Genomic DNA, 15603 nt, shown 5'->3' on the forward strand with positions numbered 1-15603 from the left:
AGCCGTGTTAGCCTGGTCTAGCTGAAACAAAAGAGAGGACTATGCAGCACTTTAAAGACTAACAATATCGTTTATTAGGTAATGAGCTTTTGTGGGCCAGACCTACTTTCCTCAGATCAAATTCTGGAAAAGAATTGGCATGACCATATATACCAAAGGAATACGATGAAATAAAGTGAACACATTATAAAACCGACACATCAGATTTAGAACAGAAGGGGGGTGAGGGAGACGATTAGTATCTATGAGATAATGATATTAGGGGTGATAATTGGGGAGCTATCTTTTTACTGGGTAAGATAACAAAGATAGCTTCCCCAATTATCACCCCTAATATCATTATCTCATAGATACTAGCTCTCCCCATCATGGCCCCCCCTTCTGCTCTAAAATCTGATTTGCCAGTTTTATAATGTGTTCACTTTTTTTCATTGTATTCCTTTGGTATATATGGTCATGCCAATTCTTTTCCAGAATTTGATCTGAGGAAAGTGGGGCTGGCCCACGAAAGCTCATCACCTAATAAACCATCTCATTAGTCTTTAAAGTGCTGCATAGTCCTCTCTTTTGTTTCATCTACATCTTTTGTTAGTCTCTAAAGTGCTGCAAGACTATTCCTTGTTTTTTAAGTTTTTCTGAATTATGCCAGACTTTCTCCCACTGCTTTTTTCTAAAAGATACATATGCTAATGTCTAGAATATTCTCTTTTAGAAACACCACTGAATTTACCACTAGTATTTGGGCTGGTGTTTATTTATTCATTTATGTGAAAGATAGCTGCCTCTGGCCTGCCTCTGGGTGAGACTAGGGAGTTGTCTGAGTTACAATTTCTTCCTGTGTACAGTCTATTCAGAATCACGTTATAATCAGAATGTTTGCTAAATATACTGAACTGTCAGAATTAAAACTGGACAAACAGATCTTTGTGTATTTGCATGTGTAAATAGTGCCAGTGTGCCTATTATGTCTCTTGAACACTTTAGCATGGGAATTGTAGTTGCAGGATACACAAACAGGAGTGAGCATGTGACCTATAGGAAGTCTTCCTATAAGACTTCCTATATAAGACTTCCTAGCTCTTTGTCCATAGAAACAGTCAGGAAACACCCACTGACAGGGAAAGAACTCTCCATAGTATCTAAGAGTGACTCAGATTCCATCGCTCTTTCTCCAGCTTGTGAGAAGCAAAAAAGTTTCTATTGCCAAGCATTTGAGCCTTGTGCGTCTTCTGTCATTGTAAAGGAGGCTGTAGCACCTCCTATTATACAGGTGATAAAGACTGCCCTCCCATCCCTTTTTGTTGCTTATACAATTTTGTCAGATTGGGCCAACTTTTTTCCAAGCTGTGTGTCTGCCTCAGGTTGAACTTATTTGGAAAACGTCAGTCAAAATGCTTCAGCCCGTTCCAAGAATATAGATGGGAGAAATTAATTGTTTGCTCAGGTTAAACTCTGGTTACTTTCACTTTGACTTTATCTTTCCAGTATCTCTATGTGGTTTCAGGACACTGAACAGGAGTTTCCCTGTAATTGTAATTCTGTAACTTGGGGCTAGACCAACCAGGGCACTGGAAATGAAAGCAGGGAGTCTATCTTCTCATTAATTTCAAAGACCACTCCTGCCCCCAGCCCAACCATGCAAAAAATAAACCTGAGACCAGGCAATATGGGGGAAACTTACCTGAGTCAACTGCAAAGGAGATAAATTCCCTATCCAGAGGGGAAATGCAAAAAGTAGATTAGGGGAAAGGAGTCCTGCAGGGGTTACTGGATCTAACATCATGGAAGGAGGAAGATTGGGACTAAGAGTTGTGAAGACTGGGATAGGCTGGGCCAGGAGACAAGGACTCATAGGCTGAATGATTTGCAGAGGGGCTGACAGTCACCATGGGCTCCCAGACAAGATATGGGCAGGTCTGGTTCCATGCCCCCAGAAACGGTGGGGACTTACTAGAAATAAGTGTGACAAAATCTTAACCTTAATCATAATGCATGTGTAATAGAGAAGTCAAATTAAGGTTGCAGAGGCCAACCTTACCTCTACATTTCCTACGGACTGCTACACTTACCTTCATGCCTCTAGCTTCCATCCCAGACACATTTCTCAATCTACTGTATAGAGCCAAGCCCTAAGATACAACCGGATTTGCTCTGATCCCACAGATAGAGACAAACACTTAGGCTACGTCTACACTGGCCCCTAAAAACGGAAAAGCCATGCAAATCAGGTAAGTCAGGATAGGGAAATCCGCGGGGGATTTAAATATTCCCCGCGGATTTAAATAAACATGTCCGCCACTTTATTTCCGGCTTGGGGAAAAGCCGGAAAAAAAAGCATCTAGACTGGCGCGATCCTCCGGAATAAAGCCCTTTTCCGGAGGATCTCTTATTCCTACCTGAGGTAGGATCTCTTATTCCTACCTGACTTACCTGATTTGCATGGCATTTCCATTTTTAGGGGCCAGTGTAGACGTAGCCTTACAGTATCTTTACAGAGTGTTCCTAAAACTGAAATACCTTCCTGGAGAAGCACAATATGTATTTCAGTACAATATGTATTCAATATGTATTTTATTTAAATCTCTAATCTTGTTTGTTACTGGGTAACTCTCTCCCTCTCTTTTTGTAGTTCTAATTTCTGAGCTGCCCTTGAAGCAGGAGGATATTTCCTGCAAATTTATCCAAGAGTCAAAGTTTTAATAGATTAATTAAACTTGTCAAACTGTTTAAAAGCATTTTTCCCAAAGTAATTTATCACCTATGAAGTAATGAACTAAAGTGCAATTGCTAATTACCTGCAGAACATGAAAAGTACAGAACATTTCACTGTAGGGTTAGCCTGTTGCATTAGCACATGAATCTGAACCATAACCCATCAGAATGTTTAAGGTGCATTAAGGAGGAATGTTAAACTACTACATATGCCCTTGAACATGAGAGCACTAGAAGTTTTGGGATCTGAATCATTTTTACCAAATATTGTAACTATTTTTATTTTCTTTTTAAAGGGAAATTTTACCATTCATGAAAGGGGATGGATTAACATTCAGAGGGCAGAATATATATACCATTGCACGCTTCTCTACTATTTCCCCCTCAGGCTGTTCTGGTACCACCTCTATCAGAAAACAGCACAGCTCACTGAATCTTTTGTCTATCTAGTCATGATACCCACAAGACTGCCACTTGCGGCTTATTTTGGCAATAGTGGTTTTGTGATGTGAACACTTGACCTTCAGAAAAAAAATGAGTACACCCAACACCCATCAAATTGCAAAAACTTGTGAATTATCTTGACCTATATTGAATTTCCAAAAAAAGTGTACTATAACTGAAAAAGCACTATATCCTACCATCAGTCCCCTGAGCCATCTAATACCTCCAGCTAAACACTATACCTTTAAGAGCCCAGTCTGGGAGAGCAAAGTGAAATAACTTCTGGGGCACGGTAAAAGTACATAACAGTATAGTCATAATCAAGACTCATGTCAGAGCCTCTTTCTTCTCCCTCCTATTTATTTACTAAATTTAATGTTGTAACGATATATTTCAGGGCTGATAAGACTCTCACTGTGCATTATATTTTAGCATAGAGATGAAAGGGCAATCAGAAGAGGCCCCATTTCTCTTTATACTTGTTATATTTCTTATTTTATTACTTCATTTTGAGTTTTAAAAACTGTAGGCAGAGGGAGCATTAATCTTTCCAAGAGGGCTATCCATTTTGTCAGTGATGTCTTGACGTTATGTGCGATTCACATGTAACCCACAAATTTATTGATAGCTTTTGTATGGTTGTGGGATTTTTTTTGTTTTTACTTTTCACATTTAAAAAAAAAACCTCTCTTCCTTCCAGCTTGGTAATAGTGATTGGATAACTATTTACAGTCTCTTTTGCACTAAGGTTCATGTTTTGTGTTTGAAATCTTTAATTTCAATCTCTTTCAGTATCCTATAAAACAATGGCAAGATTAAAAGGGTAGGCACCTTATCCTAGTCTCTCTGCCATTGCATCTGAGTTGTCAGTGACAGTTATTTCTAGCTTTGAGAGCTGCTAATGCTGCAGGGTCTGTTCTTTGCATTTATTACTTCTGTTTCATGCTTCTCAATATTATAGTTACTAATTTCCAACATTGTTTCACCCAAATATTTGCTTCTCTTGTAAACAAAACAAGCTTGGTTATCATTGAAAAGGTGACTTGTAAGAAGGTCCAATTTTGCATAAACGGATGGACTTCTTGTGCATGTATTCAGGATCATAGTTTTAAGAGCTAATATAAGATGATACACAAAGGAAGCCATTTGCAGTGCACAAGTATATTTGAATAGTCCTGCAAAATGCAGGCATTATTCTACAAATTCTTGAGCAGCATATGCTGATGCCATTTCCATTAACTGTTTGTACAGAGGCTGACAGACTTGTTGGGGATGGACAGTTTGCACTCATAGAAGAGTGAGGCCTCATGTGGAAGGAGCAGGGTGGGGGCAGCCAGCCCTCAATGCCAGACTGTGCTGGATTCCAGCCAGCCCACAGAAGCTGCCTATGGTATGCCAGATAGTGCTCTGGTGGTGATTTAAAGGGCCTATGGCTGTGGTATGGTAACAGGGCTGGGAGCCCTAGGCATTTTAGAATCGGCAGGCCCTGGGGCAGCTACCCTCTCTGCCATCTCCCCTCTGGGCAGGCCTGTATATAAACAATATTTGTGTACTTGAAGCAAAAATATCTGACATTCCTATTAGCCCTGTAGAGCTGGCAGAACCTGGAAGTGGCAAGTGGACTATTTTTTGGCTCCCTCAATCAGAATTGCTAAATTCTAAGCTATGGGGTCTATTACCAAGACTTTGTTTCCAGGGCTACCAATAATTAGTAACATGGCACCACCCCATGTTTGTCCTAGAGGGGACTCCATTGTGCTCCTAGCCAAGATCCATGAGAACAGTTACTAGCAACTGTATGCAGACCTCTTCCACCACTTCCTGCCAGTTTCCCTGTTTTCTACATGTCCTTTATGGTCTCTTACGCCTCCAAAGGACATTAAATTGCTTGGAGTGACAAGTGGTCAGTGGAAAATCATTAATCACTCTCTCATTACCTACATAGCCATCTGCCCACTAGGTTTTGACTTGCCACGGTAACTATGGTCATCCCTGAACCAATTTAGAATGGGACAGGGCAGCGGTGCAGCCATTCTCTTTAAATGGGGTTTCTCTAACAACCTGCTATGTAGATGTGTTCAATTAATGACTATGGCTCATGTCCTAACTTACTTTAATGGGGAGCTACTGGCTCTTCACCTGACTGATGACAATGCTATCAAATGACTGAACACCCTGTATATATACTGATACAGGCTTTATGGTTGGTGATGCGCTGTTAGAGGGAGCCCAGCTTGATTTTTAGTTTCCAAGATGAGCTTGTGACACTTGCAGTTGGCTACACCATTGGACATGGGAGCTACCGAAGACCAAACAAACAGAACCCCATAACACCATTTTTAATGAGACTTTTTGGAGTAGAAACCCACTTTATTTTTTTAAGCAAAATTCCTGAGACTTACTGAAAGACAAGAAGTTCCTATAAAAATGGATGATCCAGGGGCTAGAAGAATAAGTTTAGAGTATAGGAAAACCAGAGTGAATTCCCTGCTCTGACAGACTTCCTGTTTGAGTTAGGAGTAGTGAGTTGAGGTATGACAAGGCTAACTGTAAAAATGAGGATAATGCTACTTATCTAAATCACACAGGTTTTGTTAAGACAAATATATAAAAGATTGAGAAGTGTTACATGAGAGCAAGGTATTTGAATTATTTTACATGTTCACAAGTGGCCATGTGAAAAGCAGCTTAGAAAGAAGAAATGAAAAAGAAAAACAAATAATTTCTCCTCAACTGTAGTTGCTCTTCACTTTCATATTTTAGTGGCAAGTTCTCTCTAGCCTGACAACTCCATGCTTGGCCAAACCTTCTAAAATAGGGACAGTCTGGCCTGCTTCTTAATATCCAAGTAGTCCCTATTGAATGCATAAATTCTTCTTAAATATCTTGCATGTTCTCACTTACCACCTTTTTAGAGGACTTTGGGCTTGTCTCCACAATGCTGGGGATTGATGCTCCAGCAATCAATCCACCAGCCGTCAATTTATCACATCAGCTTAGACATGATAAATCAATGTCCGAGAGCTCTCCTGTTGATAGTAATACTCCCCCAGGACAAAAAGAGTAGTCATTGTTGACAGAAGAGCAGCCACTGCCTACCTTCCCGCACACAAGACACCAACTTTGGTTATGCTATTTGCGTACCTGAAGTGATATAGTGATATAGATTAGATTGATGGTGGAGGTTAGTAGAAATAAGGCCCTAGATAGTTATGAACACCACCTTCAAAATCTAACCTTCCATTGCTTCAGAGCAGGTGTTTATCAAAAAGCAATCAGATATCCTTGTTTTTCACTTTTCCTTTGAAAGTGAAGTGACATTTGCACAGAATTGTAAGTACATGCAGGATTAGGAAGAAAGAATGAATTCTAGATTTGGATTCATTACCACATTTAGGTGCCTAAGAAGACAGTACAATTTTATTTTTATTCAAATAACTAAATAAAAGATGTGATGATCTTAGGAATCAAGAGAGAAAAAATAAAGTGGAAGAGCATATTCTTTCATTGAGTTAGTCAGCTTTCTTCCTAGACACTTGTTTTGTCAAAAAGTCAGGGAAATAAGCACTGGATAAAGGCTAGAACAAATTTAACTGAAATGTCAATGCATTGCTGATGGCATCTTTGCAAACTAACAGACAGAATGGGATATGTTTAAAGAATATATTAAAAGTTAAAAATACACTAAATGTACTTGCTAAGATATTGGAAATGTTAACTCAGACAAGAACAAAGAGCTCCTTCATGTGCCACAATCTAGTCAAGTCTCTGACCTGTTAAATACAAATTACGCAAAATAAATACATTTAAATGAAAACATAAATTTACAAACTTGCATTAAAGATTCTATCACTTATTTTGGTCCCTTTCTCTGAAATTTCCTTATTGTCCCTGGAACAGAGAAGCCTATTGAATGTATTTGATTTTTTCTTTATTTTTAAGATTCTGCATCTTTAACAGGTAAGAATTTTGAGAAGTGGTTGATGTGAGAGGATATTTGCGTCCTTAATTTAAATGTGAGATTTTTTTTTTTCAAATGAGTCTCTTGCAAGCTGAGAAACATTGCCACTTTATTTCTGAATGGAAAATATTTTTTATTCCAAAGATGTGAAAATGGGTCATGTGAACCTATCCTACCTTTACAAGGCAGAAAGCTAATTGGAAAGGCAAAGGGAACATGCAATACCTTTGTTTTGCCCTGTTCAGAGTGGTCAGAACTTTAGTGCACAGCTCTAATTTACTCTTCTCCCACTTCTTACAATCTAAGCCAACAGCAGCTATAATACATTAACACATTGTACCCTATTTCCTTTTTTGCCTGTTTCCTCTCAGACTAGATTAGCTTTACTTCAATCCCAGGAAAAATCATGAAGTGGATCCTCAAGGAATCCATTTTAAAGCACTTGGAAGAGAGGAAGTGATCAGTAACAGTCAACATGGATTCACCACGGGCAAGTCATGCCTGACCAACCTGACTGCCTTCTATGACAAGGAAACTGGCTCTGTGGATATGGGAAAGGCAGTGGATGTGATATACCTTTACTTTAGCAAAACTTTTAATACAGTTTCCCACAGTATGACAGCAAGTTAAGGAGGTATGGATTGGATAAATGGATTCTGAGGTGGCTAGAAAGATAGCTGGATTGTCAGGTAGTGATCAATGGCTTGATGCCTGGTTGCCAGTTGGTATGAAGTGGAGTGCCCCCAGGATGGGTTCTGGGGCTGGCTTTGTTCTACATTTTCATTAATGACCTGGATGAGCAGATGGATTGCACCCTCAGCAAGTTTGCAGATGACACAAAGCATGGGGGAGAAGTAGATACATTGGAGGGTAGAGATGGGGTCCAGAGTGACCTAGGAAAATTGGAGGAATGGGCCCAAAGAAAGCTAATGAGGTTAAACAAGGACAAGTGCAGAGTCCTACACTTCAGACAGAAGAATCCCAAGCATTGTTACAGGCTGGGGACTTACTGGCTAAGCACCAGTTCAGCAGAAAAAGATGTGGGGATTATAGTGGATGAGAAAATGAATATCAGTTATCAGTGTGCCCTTGTAGCCAAGAAGGCTAAAGGCATATAAGGGTGCATTAGGAGGAGGATTGCCAGTAGATTTAGAGAAGATTTATTCCCCTTTATTCAGCATTGATGAAGCCATATCTGGAGTATTGCATTCAATTCTGGGTCCCCTCCCCCCGCCATCATAAAAAGGATATGGATGCATTGGAGAAAGTCCAGTGGAGGGCAACAAAAATTATTAGGGGGCCGGTGCATATGACTTATGAGGGGAGACTGAGGGATTTGGGCTTACTTAGCCTACAGACGAGAAGAATGAGGGAGAATTTGATAGCAGCCTTTAACTACCTGAAGGAGGATTCCAAAGACAGTGGAGAGATGTTGTTCTCAATAGTGACAGATGACAGAAAGAGGAGCTATGGACTCAAGTTGCAGTGGGGGAGGTCTAGGTTGGGTATTAGGAAAAACTATTTTACTAGGAGAGTGATGAAACATGAGAATGGGTTATCTAGAATCTCCCTCCCTACTGTTCTTACAGTTAAGAAGTTTTCTCTGAGATTTAATCTAAGTCTACTGTGCTTTAGTTTGAACCCATTGTTTCTTGTCTTGACCTCTGTGGCAAGAGAGAATGACTTTTCTCCATCCTTTTATTGCAGTTTTTTAAGTATTTGATTACCACTATCATATCACCTGTAATCTCCTCTTTGGCAGATTAAACATTCCCAGTTCCTTTAGCTGTGCTCATATTACTTGCATTCCATCCCTTTGATCGTCTTTGTGCCTCATCTCTGGATCCTTTCCAACTTCTCTACATCCTTTCTGTGGAGAAGTGACCAAAATTGGACACTACTCCAGCCGAGACCCAGCCACTGCCAAATAGATGCTATTATCTCTTCCCATAACTGTGCCTCTGTTCATGCAACCTAAAATTGCTGTTTCAAAAACAAACAAATGCACTGACCTGTTGAGTCAAATTGAGGTTGTGATCCATCACAATTTCCATACCATTGTCAACAGTGCTACTGCCAAGCCAGTTATCTCCATTCTGTATTTGTGCATTTGTTTTGTTTTCTCTAAGTGCAGCAATTTACATTCATCTTTGTTGAGTTTTATTTTGTCATTTACAGCCAAGTTTTCTAATTTATCAGTATCCCTTTGAGTTTTGGCTATATGCTCCAAAGTGTTTGCAACCCCATTCCCAGCTTCCTCCTTTCCCCAATTTTGTGTTATCAGCATCATATGACTACTTAACTATGCTAAATTGTAGAGTTTTCTGCAATAAAAAGATTTATTATGGAAGAAGGATCACCACTATAATCAAGGTATGTTGTAATGAATATAAAATATGTATAGCAATCTAGTGAAATGGCAGCAAATACATACAACCATCAGAAGCTAATTCAAAAGAAATAAACATTAAACATTTTTGCATATATATTTCAACATGGATGCCTAAAATGGAGTTTTTAGAGCCACACTTCAGCACCATACTATAAATAGTCTAATTTTCAGAGGCTCTATATACAAAACAGCCACTCAGGCTGACAGCTTTGGGTCCCTAAATATATATTTGCATGTCTAATTAGACACACCCAAGTTTGAAAATATTAGCCTTAGTTCATATTTTATTGAAGAGAATAGCCAGAGCATCAGAACAAGTCTGTTTATAGCATTTGATTTTTCTCAGCTATTCAGAAATAAATGACAGCTCAGTCCAAGTAATAAACTAGTTACTGAAACTATGAGATGCATTTTCAGGATAATGCAAAGAGATTTATTGCATCACCTATTTATGCTGCATAGCTTAAGGAAGACTGAAATCAGTGGGAATCAAGGGTACTGAATATCCCACAGGACTTGACAGAACATTAATTATCTCTAACAAGGATAGTAAGGGAGTTGATTGATATTAAGGTGTGAACACTGTGACACTACTGAATATAGACCAGACTGTCTTAATGCACTCTCTCACCTCCCTGCACTGTATTGTAGGTATCAGTGAGAAATAGCAGCCTCTGGGTTAGACATGTTTCCTCCTCATGCATGGAGGGGATGCTCTAATAACAATGCACATGCCTCTATAGCTGTGACCATGGAAGTAATCAATGGCAAGTATAGGACTTGTGGGACAGAGGAAGGGAGAAATGAGCATTATATTCTGGCCTTTGCTCAGGGCTGAAGGCAAAACACACAATTTGACTGTCTGGTATTCAAAATTATGCTTTTAAGATTGAAACTATTGTAACAGTGTGCAACCCTGGAACTTTCTCTTGCAATAAACCCAGTTGCCAGCTTTGTCCACATATTTACTCTGCTGACACCATCATTGGACCTAATCATTCCAGTTATAAGATCAAGAATGCATATTCCTGCTCATCCAGAACTATAATTTATGCCATCACGTGCCAACAGTGTTGGTCTGCTATGTATATTGGACAAACTTCTCAGACACTTCGCCAAAGAATCAATGCACACAAAACAGACATCAGCCAGTTTCACAAAGAAAAAACAGTTTCTTGCCACTTCAGCCAGCCTGGGCATTGTCTCAACGACCTTACTACCTACATCCTGCTTCAGAGGCTTTAACACAAGACTTCAAAGAGAAGCCTCTGAACTGTCATTCATGCTTAAACTTGACACAAATGGGGCTTAACAAATATGCTATCTATCTCACCCATTACAAAGATAGCTTCCCCAATTATCACCTCTAATATCATTACCTCATAGACATTAACCTCCTCCTCTCATTCCCCCTCTGTTCTAAAATCTGATTTGTCTATTTTATGTGTGTTCACTTTTTTTTGTTTGTATCCCTTTGGTATATATGGTCATGCCAATTTTCTTCCACAATTTGATCTGAGGAAGTGGGTCTGGCCCACGATAGCTCATCACCTAATAAACCATCTTGTTAGTCTCTAAAGTGCTGCATAGTCCTGTCTTTTGTTACTGCTAGACCAGACTAACATCTCTACATCTCTATTACTAAAGTGTATATTGTGAGGGTACGCCTAGACTACGAGCCTCTTTTGAAAAACCCTCTTTTGAAAGATTGTCTAGACAGCCACGTGACTTTCGAAAAAGAGAGCCGCTTTTTTGAAAGAGAGCACCTAAGTAATCTGGACGCTCTCTTTTGAAAAAGCCCTGTTTGCGTTCAAGAATACATTTTTCAAAAGAGCTCTTTTGAAAAAAGGCGTTTTTCCTCATAAAATGAAGTTTACCATGGTCGAAAAAACTGCCACAATCTTTCGATTTAATTTTGAAAGAACGTGGTGGCAGTCTAGACACAGTTTTCTGTTTTTTCTTTTATTTTCATTTGTAACCAATTCTGAACTTCTAAGTTTACACCACTTACAAACTTAAAATATTTCAGTAAGTAAACAAACTTATTTTATTGTTTTACCTAAGCTAATGTGTTTTTGATTGATATTTGGGAAATCCAACTCAGGTTACAAAGACTGGTATATATTCAGTGGTATGACAAACTAATTAATGAGTTTACTCTGATCAATAGGCTCTTCAGCAGCATAAGATGCACAGTTCTGAAGAGCAAGGCTGAGACTGAGGGAATCTGCATGTGTCTATGTGCATACTACTCATGAGAAGCAAGTTGTGGGGGCCTTCATATAACTTTGGGTGTACCTTTGCATGCTAATGGATGTGTGAGAGCAAAGCCTGAAGTAGCTGCTTGCCACTCCCAGCACAATGTAATAGCTACTCTGTAATAGCTACAGATTTGAGAAGGCTCAGCAACTCTACAGTCCAGATTGTACCATGGGGTATGTCACAAATAGGCTACAACTTTTTAATAGATTTCCTATAGATTAAAACCTATATTAACTGATTAAGTACAGAGAAAATAAACCTTTTATGGCACCCAAATATTTGAACGGCTGCCTCTTCAGCAGTATTAGTTACCACTCTTTTTCAGTGAAAGGCAGCACTTTGTACCTGTTTTAAAAATTATATATATAAAAAAAAATCTCTGTTAAACCAGTTCCAAAGTTAAGCACGACATAAATCCATATCACAATAAAAGTGTGCTTTTTATATACTTCATTCTTGCTGTTACTGGTGAAATGTTAGTACAGATCTTGAAGACAATTTTAATGCATTATAGTTCTTTCCTCACATAATTCTTATATTAATAAATATGGTGACTGTTACCTATCAATGAAGAAAAATGAACAATTAAAGGTGCATATAAAAAACCACCATGGTCATCCATAAGAAATCAGAGTAAATCACTCAGAAATTCAAAGAAATTCTTTCGGAGAATGGTTGGTGAATGGGGAAAGAGCTGTTTTCTATTAGCTCTAACAGCAGGGTTTGTTATCATTTAAATGCATGCTCTAATACACTTAGTGTTTTGTGCTACATTTAACAAGATTAAGCGAGCACACACTGTTTCATCTCAAATCTTTATTGGAAATCAGACGGCAAGCCTCATTTCACGCCAAAACATTCTCTTGTAGTTTGTTTGGTGCTAATTCCAGCTGAATATATAAATCTGTTTACCCAGGTGTAATAATCAAAGTAATATTGTCAGCCGAAAGATCCCCTCAGGTATACATTTTACTGGACTTCTATCAGCTTTAAGAAAAGAAAACACAGGTGCCATTTTACACCAAAAGCCCAGATTATGAGGTTCTGAGGAATAGTTGAAGTCCTTGGTGTGAGTTAAATTGGAAATGCTATTATCTTTATAGTCAGACACCAAAATAAAAATCATTTGTAACAAAAGCTCCAAGTTTCACATATGTTAATTATCACGTAAATCTAAATTTTAATTTTTTAAGTACAGGCTGGTAGGTAGGTAAGAAGACTAGCAATCTAAAATAGTACCTGAAAGCAGAGAGTTTCACAGTACAACAGAAGGATATATGTACTCTACCTGAAAATAATGTAAGCCTCTTGATACATGGACACAGGCCAACTCCTAAATTATATCAAGATAAGTCATAGGTGGGAGTGAGACATCATTTTTCAGGTTCCCATACCAGTATCCCATTGAAGAGAAATTCTGTAGCTTTTGGTATCTGAAAAATGATTTACACGACCACCTTTTTCTATGCAGAAAAGGTGTTATAAAAATGCAATGGCTCTACATGTATCTATGTTGGTAAAGATAGCTCATGAGTTTCTAGTCTAGGCGTAGAATATTTCACGGTACTTTCTAGGAGAGCATTTTTATTTGCTTATTTCTACTTTGACATATATAAAAAGATACTAATTTCATGTTCTAGGTGTCCAGACAAATATATGGGAACTGATAGTAGAACCCTGATCTTTTAGCCCTTCCTCTGACTCAAAAAAAATCATCTCCCACTTGAGCTTGAAGGAGAAACATTGCAGCTGACAGCAGTAAAGATCCCTTGTCCTCACTGTGGTTTGGTTTCTCATACATATTCACGCAATCCTACAATATTTCCCTTTCTTTTTAGTTTTTTTTTTCATCCTGACTAGGCTTCCTGCAATTTGGTAATAACCCTTTGCCACTACTTATCTCTATTTGTAGCTCTAATTCAAGTTTTTAAGTCTAGAGCTTCCTTGGGCATGTTTTCAACAAAATCTGAAGGGGTTTCAGAACATTTTTCTATGACTCATTTTTTAAATTAAGTGGGTCATTAATGTTTAATTAGAGCAGCAATACATGCCTCAAAGACTTTTATGCTCTCTTTAAACATCAAATCACGTTCTTCACTTAGCAGTACCCTTTCCTGTAGTCTCTTCGTCTTAATTTTAAGCATATTGGAATGCTAGTTTACTAGGCAGAATTTTCAATTCAAGATCTCAAACTTTGTCCCAAAAAGCCTAATTCCAAGCTTCAATCAATTTGCTATTTTCTTGTCAGGTCTATTTTTGTCTTCTGACTCCAAACCTGCTGGTAATGCTTTGACCTGACATAGAAAGGTGTTTAATATATTATCTAGACTTCCTCTGTGCCATTCCTAGTTCTAAGACCTCACAAGACTTGATTCATAATCATATAAACTAAACAAGTCTTTCAATTGCTATAGGGGGGCTTTAGATCTGGCCAGCATATTCAATTGCCAGACTTCTCCTACACAGAAAGGCTATACCTCTCCTCAGCCAATCCACCTGGAGTTCATTTTTAGACAGGTAAAACAAAATGGTCCTCCTTGTTCTTAAATGCCATCTTGGACTTCCTCCATCCTACCTAAAGTGCCTTGCCTGTCTAGACTCCTCTTCCTGATTATATAATACAAGTTGAACACCTCTAATCTGGCACTTTCTGGATGAGCAACATCTGTGGTCTGGCATGATTTTAGTTAGCTTGATGTGCACTTCGGTTGTGGCCAAGTATCCTGCAGTCCCATGAAGTTTATTTGCAGTAACCAGTCCTGGTTCTCAGTGTACTGTACTGTTATTTAGTGCTAATTTAACCCTAAATGTCTTCTAAGAACCCAGTAAGCAGTGGAAATGTTGGTAATGCTGCTAGAAAATATTGGCCTCCTGTGTTTCAGCAAATTCTCTCGTTTGGCACTGGTGAGGTCCTACAGGGGCCAGATTAGAGAGGATCAACCTGTACCAACCTCTTGGCTCTCCTTCTCAACAGACTACTGATAGCACAAAAGGTTTCTTCTCCTGCAGTTTGTGCATTTGTGACCACCTTCCCTATCTATTTATCCATCTGACTGTCATTTCATCTTCATTCAAATTTCATATGTATCACTCATTTTTCTTTGCTTATAACTCTAAGTTTCTCTCTCAATTTTCTATAAACCTTGTATTTATTTAATCCTGCCAATCATTTTGTGGCACATTTTTTATAAATAGCACTACACAAAATGAAATTATATTCATAGTTAGCCAAACTTGATAATCAAACAAACACCCAAACCAAGTTCATTCAAAGGTTTGCAAACTGGAATGAGTGTCAAGTGAACATAGAACAAGTAGTGTTTACTACGTAGAAAGCATACAGGTTTAATCAGGATTGAATAGTTTAGACCCAGAACAAAGAAACTGTTATGTTTTTAGATTAAGTCCCTTGGAGTTTTGGATTTGCTCAATAAACTTGTAAATTGAAACTACAAACTAGAAATGGAAAAAAAGTTTAAATATAAATAAAAACCACTGCATTCCACACTCTTCCTGTTGTACTACATTTTATCCTATTTTTCTAATCTTATAGTCAAGGTGTTTGGATATATCTTATACCTTGTCTTATCTGGATATAAATTACAATATAATCAGAGTAATCTTGAAAGTTTGAAACTGAGATTGAAGCGTAATGTTTTTCTTCTGTTTTAGAGTAACAATTCTTTTACAATCTCTTAAAAACACAAACTATAATTGTGATAAAAAAAATATTAGTTGCACATGCCAGGAACAATGTAACCACTCTGCCTAATAATTTCTAAGATGCCCACTGCTGTGACAGTCAAGAATAGGCAAACCATCTATCTTTAAT

General features: G+C 38.3%; 1 long non-coding RNA gene across 1 annotated transcript in view; it reads right to left on the reverse strand.

The window, feature by feature from the left end:
* Nucleotides 1-15603, reverse strand: part of LOC142826921 (uncharacterized) — a 175363-nt gene that overhangs the window by 800 nt on the left and 158960 nt on the right. The window lies entirely within an intron of this gene.

The sequence above is a fragment of the Pelodiscus sinensis genome, chromosome 1 (genome assembly GCF_049634645.1).
Source record: "Pelodiscus sinensis isolate JC-2024 chromosome 1, ASM4963464v1, whole genome shotgun sequence".
Classification (NCBI taxonomy): Eukaryota; Metazoa; Chordata; order Testudines; family Trionychidae; genus Pelodiscus; species Pelodiscus sinensis.